General features: G+C 47.5%; 1 protein-coding gene across 1 annotated transcript in view; it reads left to right on the forward strand.

Annotated features, from left to right (window-relative positions):
• LOC113212378 (tRNA dimethylallyltransferase) overlaps window positions 1-6,495 on the forward strand; it is a gene marked incomplete in the record, with an annotated part of 168,624 nt that overhangs the window by 99,161 nt on the left and 62,968 nt on the right.

Below are 6,495 nucleotides of genomic sequence, written 5' to 3' on the forward strand. Positions count from 1 at the left end.
CGTGCACATCCAGAAAGGATGCAATTTTGTTCCCTTAATTGGACAAATTGTGTGAAGTTTCACACAATTTGTCTAGTTTTAGGAACAAAATTGCATCCTTTCTGGCTGTGCACGAAATCGTTGCAAATCTACGGACAAAATTGTCCCTTGACATTTAGAGTGTACGGGCTATTTCGTAGCATTTCCCCCTGCTATTTCGGTTGTTTCTCGCCCATTTCGGATTATTTAAGGGAATTTCGCGGTATTTCGCAGTATTTCGGGGGTATTTCGCGATTATTTCACCAACTATATTGCGTCTATTTCGGGCCTATTTCGCTCTATTTCGCTTTCATTTCGGACTTTTTCGGGGGAAGGTGTACGAACTATTTCGCTAGTAATATGCCCCTCGCTTTACACGTGTTTAGTTTTTAGAACGGAACCAAATTGCAACTGGTCTGGACCATGGTGCACCACGTGGTGCACCACGTTAAACGTCGCCGTTTTTGAAACAAAATTTGTCTTAGAATTCCAGTGAAACAAAGTACCAGACAGGTGCCAGGGCGTTTGCTTGAGCCCGCCGGATCGCTTTATCTAAACCAAAAAGGTGGGCTAAACGTAACTCCTGCGTTGATTTTGTAGGACGCGGTCGACTGCAGCTGGATGCTGCTACACCTTCCTCACCTGGCGTGGGGGGCAAGGTGCACCAGTGCAGCAGGTAGTCGGTCCCAGCCGTCGCTCCCCGAACTGTAGGCCCATTCACTCAATTCCGGCGGGCATTTATCGAGCACCGTCGTCGTCTTCTCTCTCGTGATTTCCATATTTCTCCTCGGACAGGGGGAAGGGGGGGACTTGTCGGAAATGGTGTTTTCTTCCAATACGTTTGTTTTTATTCCGCGTCACGCGTTGATAAGGTAATAAGCCAGAGATCTGGACCTTTAAATCCCGGCCCAAACAGAGGGGGAGGGGGGCTGGGAGGGCTGGATCGGCTCGGCCTGGCCTGCCAGATGACGGTGCTCGCTGCACCTGCTTCCACCCGGCACACCGTGAGGTGGGTGGTTGGGCGGTGCACCTTGGGACCCTCCTTACCACCCACCCTCTAAACACTGATCGGAAAAGTTTGGACGCAAAACTTTTTACCTTCCGACAATTATCTGCTTATCCGCGAATATTCCCCATTCCATTATCCATCCCAGGGCTTTGCTGCTGTGCGTCATCACGTTTTTTTTTCGGTTTTTCTGGCTTTGTTGTATTTACCATGTCTCTCTATATTCTCGTTCTTTTTTATCATGCTGTTTTGTTGTCTGAGTGATAGCGTAGCTTATTAGTTCGTTTTGATTGAAATCACCCCATCGAGAGTTAAAGCTGCTGACACCTTCATATTACCAATGTCATTAATGTTAACTATAGAGTGTTTTACGGCATCATTTGCTGAAAATAAGTGAATAACTGAAAACTGAGTGGCGTCTTTTTGCGTTCTTTCGCATAAGAAAATTAATTTTCAGTGTCTGCAATCCAAATGTAAAGGGACAATGTTGTTCCTAAAAGGGCAAAGTTTTCGTGCATTTGGACAAATTGTGTTAAGTTTTACAAAATTCGTCCAGTTTTTGGAAAATATAAAGCATTCCGGTAAATTTGAAAAGAAGAAGAATGAGGGGAACAACAAAACGGAAATCACTTTGCTAGCATGGTGGCACCCGTTTTCTTGTCCCCCGTATTCTTCTGCATTTCAGCTTAACAGAAGTACTTTATTGCATCCGATCTGAATCCTCTAATCATTGGGATGATTAATGTGACGTATGCCACATTACAAGTGTTACCCCTTGTAGCACCAAACATTCAGACAACGTTCTGAGAACGTTCTTTTGGTTCGGTAAACGTTCTAAGGACGATATGTGCTACAAGGGACATTGTTGGTTACTCGCATGTCTGGTGTGTGTGACCGCAGTTTTAGTTAGTTCTACCCACCTTTTTAGCTGACGTTGCATCAATCGGTGTGGCCTGAACCCATGTCAGGTTACATGATGTGTCCAAAACTGGTCACACCGGACGCCAACACTGTAAACTATTTAGCGTTCCTCTTCTAAGAACGCTTGATATTGGTGTCTTTGGACGCCATGAGAAGCCAACCAATTTCCATAGATTTGCCAGATACGACGCAGTGGACCGAGCTTCCTGATATATATTGCGAAGCCTGTTACGCTAGACGCTGTCTGGCGTACACCTTTGCACCTTGTATTGTTGTTTGTACGTACGTGTGTTGGACGGCGCAGTTTGCGCGGTACCGTTTTGCTGCAGCACTGCATGCAGTGCGCGCGAGCACGACATATGTATATTCCAACTGATAAGACTTGTCATAAAATTGGCGCGGCGCAATGCATAATCGGGGGGCTGCATGCTCCGTTTGGCGCCACCAGGGACGCTGCTTCCAATTCGGATCGGAATTATACTCGCGCCTGTTGGTCTCGTCGCGACAAAACAACCTTAAGGAAAACTGCGGCCGATCGCACAAAACTCTATTGATATAAAGTGGGTCCGTGGAGGCTGAGCCGGGCGCAGCTGGACCACTCCTATTGCGGCTGCGGTGCAATTGAAACTTCTTGTTGTGCCCTGGGGGAAGGGGAGCGCGCAGGGCGCGCCTGGGCGAGCTCTGCTGCTCAACGCACCCTTCCAGCCGAGACTCGACAGATTTGGCCGCTGTCCATATCTGTTTCTGCTCTGGGCGCCACACCGCGCCAGCTCCCCACCCCTCAACCCCCGATACACAGCGACCCTCCCCTGCGCGCTCCGCCCGTCAGCTCGTCGGCTCTCTTTCCCCTTTAAATTGGTGGCAGGCTGCTTGGGTGGGGGAGCTTAATATCTGTCGTTGTTGTTCGTAAAGGAAGAAATTATCGTTTGTTAATTCATAGCAAACGTTGGCTACAAACGAATCTCTGCAGGGGGGAGGGGATCCGGGTGCGGAGTAATTCGAATGAATTGTGGCTCTCGTACTAGAGTAGAGCTGCGCTTTAGAGTGTTTTGAAAAATTACGTCTTCACAATTATCAGTCGTTTTAAGAGATTTTGGTTCACATGAAAGACCACACTCTAAATGTAATGAAAATAGTTTTCTTCTTTAAACGAGAACGTTTCTGTGCACATCTAGGCCGGATGTAGCTTTGTTCCTGAAAATGGACAAGTTGTTAAAGTCTCACGCAATTTATCACGTTACAGGAATCTGCATCCGTTTCGGATGTGCACGCAAACGTTAACAAACTTGTTCTTTACATTTAGAGTGCATGTACACTGTACACTCTAAATGTGACAGAACGATTTTGTTTCTGAAAAGGCAACGGTTTCGTGCACTTTCAGACCGGATACAATTTGTCTTCAAAACTGAAAAGATTGTGTTGTGGTGCAAATTTGTAACTCGTAAGATAATTGCAACTGATTGAGCTGCATTGTTGCATCTTTATCGACGGAAAATGGCCTTTCAGATTTAGTGTACGGGTTAACACTAGGGGCTGCCTTGTCCTTGCGGCCATTTTACTCCGTTGACGACGATCACCAATAGCACAACACTTGCCCAATCCAGGGCTATGGAGGCTGTCATGGACCTTTACGAGGTGCAATGTGGTGTCCCCGACCATCCCGGGCGTGGGCTTGGCGTCTCCGTGACTGGAGGTCAATGCTACGATGCTTCCACCACGCGTTTCTGGAAAATGATCTTGTAATCACCTTTATAATCGCAAGCTGCACACAAACACACACACAATCACACACACACATACACAGAGAAACACACACAAACTGGCGGGCGCGGATTGCATGTGTTAGGTTTTTTGCTGCTGAACGGGCCGGTGACGCGCGGCTGGCCGACCAGATGCGTGTGGCTTTAATTGGGGATCCAGTGGCCCGCAGTGCTCCTCGCCCCCCAGCTCCGGCCACCTTAATTGTGATTCCTCTCCCCCCCCCTCCTTCCATCTTTTTCGCCTCTCGTAGCCCTCATGGTGGATATTTTTAGCAACTTCGGCAATTATCTGTACCGATGGATTTCCCTTAGAGACATTGATCCCACTACATTTGCCGGCGTGTTAGGTTGGTGATCTGTGAGGTGTGCCTTCTTCGTGGTTTTTGTTCAGTGGCGCTGCGGATTAAAGAAGCTCTTTGTTTTGCTGTCAAAAAGACACACGCAAAAGCGAGCCGTTTTTGGCGCAACTTTCAATTTTCTGACAGGGCGTGAGTCCCTATTCTAAACCGAATGTGTGCTCTTAAAAATGTTCTCACAATTTTATAGCCGGGATATTGTGCATGCTTCTCCTTCGAGTCCGTCGGGATCGGGCAGGTGCAGGCCCGGTGGGCCCCCACAGGCACGAGCCCCCTCCTGGGTGGGTTACACGACGTACGGGCGTTTAGTGGCTCCCCTCTAATGGTCTCTCCTTCTCTTTTCTCTCTCCCTGTTCCTTGTGTCCCTTCCCCCTTCTTCCGGAGGACACTCCGACAGGTGCGAAGCTCTGGCACACTCGCAGGACACACGCGCCCGGTCCAAATGGCCACCTCTCACGCGACTTGCTGCGCGGTGCCTTCCTCAACGCGGGCTCCTCAGACCGCCACTCAGAAACATGTTCCTCAAAGTTCACCCCAAATAGGCGTTTATGACACAATTGTTACCCTCACTCAATAAATCATGAACATCCGGATAGAGTAAGAGTGCACTATTTCACCCTTAAAACAGCGTCCGTCCACCAAGACTCTAGACTGTTATTCAGATACTGTGACGTCACATTCCATATAATGTGAATTGTGTCACATTATTTAGAATATCATGTCACATTCTTTTAGAACGTGACATACCTTTTGCACCGCCCTAACCGCCCTTCTCTCAAGAGCTCCGTGCATAAGAGGCGTACGTATGTCACGTGAAAACGAATGTGACATGATATTCTAAATAATTTGACTCAAGTCACATTTTATGGAATGTGACGTCACAGTATTCGAATAACAGTGTAATTTAGATCTTTGTCTGGATCTGCTAAAACAAGTTGCTGTTTTGTGGACAGCATTTTTACTCCTCACGCTATATCCAGTGAAGAATTTGTGGCTAGTAGAAGGCCCATCCGTAGCTGAGCTCAGTTAAAATAGAGTGATGTAGTGAAGTCCATTAAAACTATATAATTTTGGTTTTAAGAACTGTAACTTTGGTTCTTGCACGTTTTTCCTGGTATATTTCTAATTTGTCGAAAAAGTGACGTCACGCGGAAATAAGGGGGATGGATGTGATTTGTGCGTGATTTGTGGGGGTTGGGGGTCAAAATACACCCCTATAAGCGTGATGTAATTTGTGAACGCCCTCTAAAGCCTAAGTTTGTCGACTATTAAGAAAGCGCAGTTCTTGAGCTAAGAAGAGGCATTTCGGATTTTAAGTATAGAGTGCCGTCAGGGGGGGGGGGGACACGTTTATTTTCTGTGTGCGCTTCCCGTGCCTTTCATATGTTTCCCTTGTATTTTTGACAAGTATTGAAACGTATTTCTGTGTATTTTTTGTATTGTAAAGTGTTTTTTGTTGTTGTTGTTGTTGTTGTATTTCTGTCATTTCTGGCTCAGTGGTTATAGCAGCATTTTGGGCTTGTTTTCATATTACAACACTTATTGAGTCAGTTTACACCTTGCTCTAACTATTGTACAATTTAATTTCCTTTGGTTCTTGGGGGAGTGAATGTGAATTATTGAAATCTCTTGAAATCTTTATAGCTCTCGCAGGCTGCGCATGCCGGTGCCAAGATGCACCTTGTGTGTCCAAATTGGGTCGTAACCCAGTGACAAGGCATTGTGGCCACCCCGCACAACAAGGTTTTAATGGCTCTGGGGATAAAATGAACTCTTATTTATGCAAGGCTGATTCAACCCTGTCATAACATGAACCAGCTTTCCAAGAAATTATTCAGAGATAAACATTTCGAAACCACCAGCATTCTGCGTTGCTTTGAAAACACAGCGAGCGCGTGCGAAGAGCAATTAGAAATATTAGGAGCCTGTGTATATGCCTCTTGAAGTCATCTTTTTGCAGTGCATCCAGCAGTCTGGGTGCTGCTGTTTCGACCGTACTTTATGTCTCTCGCTTCTTGTGCGTCTTTAGTCCTTGAGCCCATTCTCTCTCTCTCTCTCTCTCTCTCTCTCTCTCTCTCTCTCTCTCTCTCGCTCTTGCGCTCTCTCTCTCTCTCCCTCCCAACCCCCTCTCTCTTTCCCGGCCCTGCCCCCGGGGTTGAGCAGCGTCGACTTTACTGCCACCTTTACGACCTCCTTTATGATGGATTGAGACGCGATGCCCCGCTCTGCCGCCGTGCCGACCCGCTCTTTTTGCCCGCTACTATTTACTACTATTTGTTCTAAATGAAGGCGGTGCGCGCCGTTTTACGAGGTTTCGTTGGTTTCGCCTGTCGTCGGCTCTCTGCAGCTCGCCGGCGAGGTGTTGAAGGTGGAGCGACCGCTAAGTACCGCTGGTGCTGCTGCGTGCTCTGCCCCGCCCCGCCACGCCCCGCCC

This window comes from Frankliniella occidentalis, unplaced genomic scaffold (assembly GCF_000697945.3).
Source record: "Frankliniella occidentalis isolate FOCC.00 unplaced genomic scaffold, Focc_3.1 Scaffold229, whole genome shotgun sequence".
NCBI classification, from domain to species: Eukaryota; Metazoa; Arthropoda; class Insecta; order Thysanoptera; family Thripidae; genus Frankliniella; species Frankliniella occidentalis.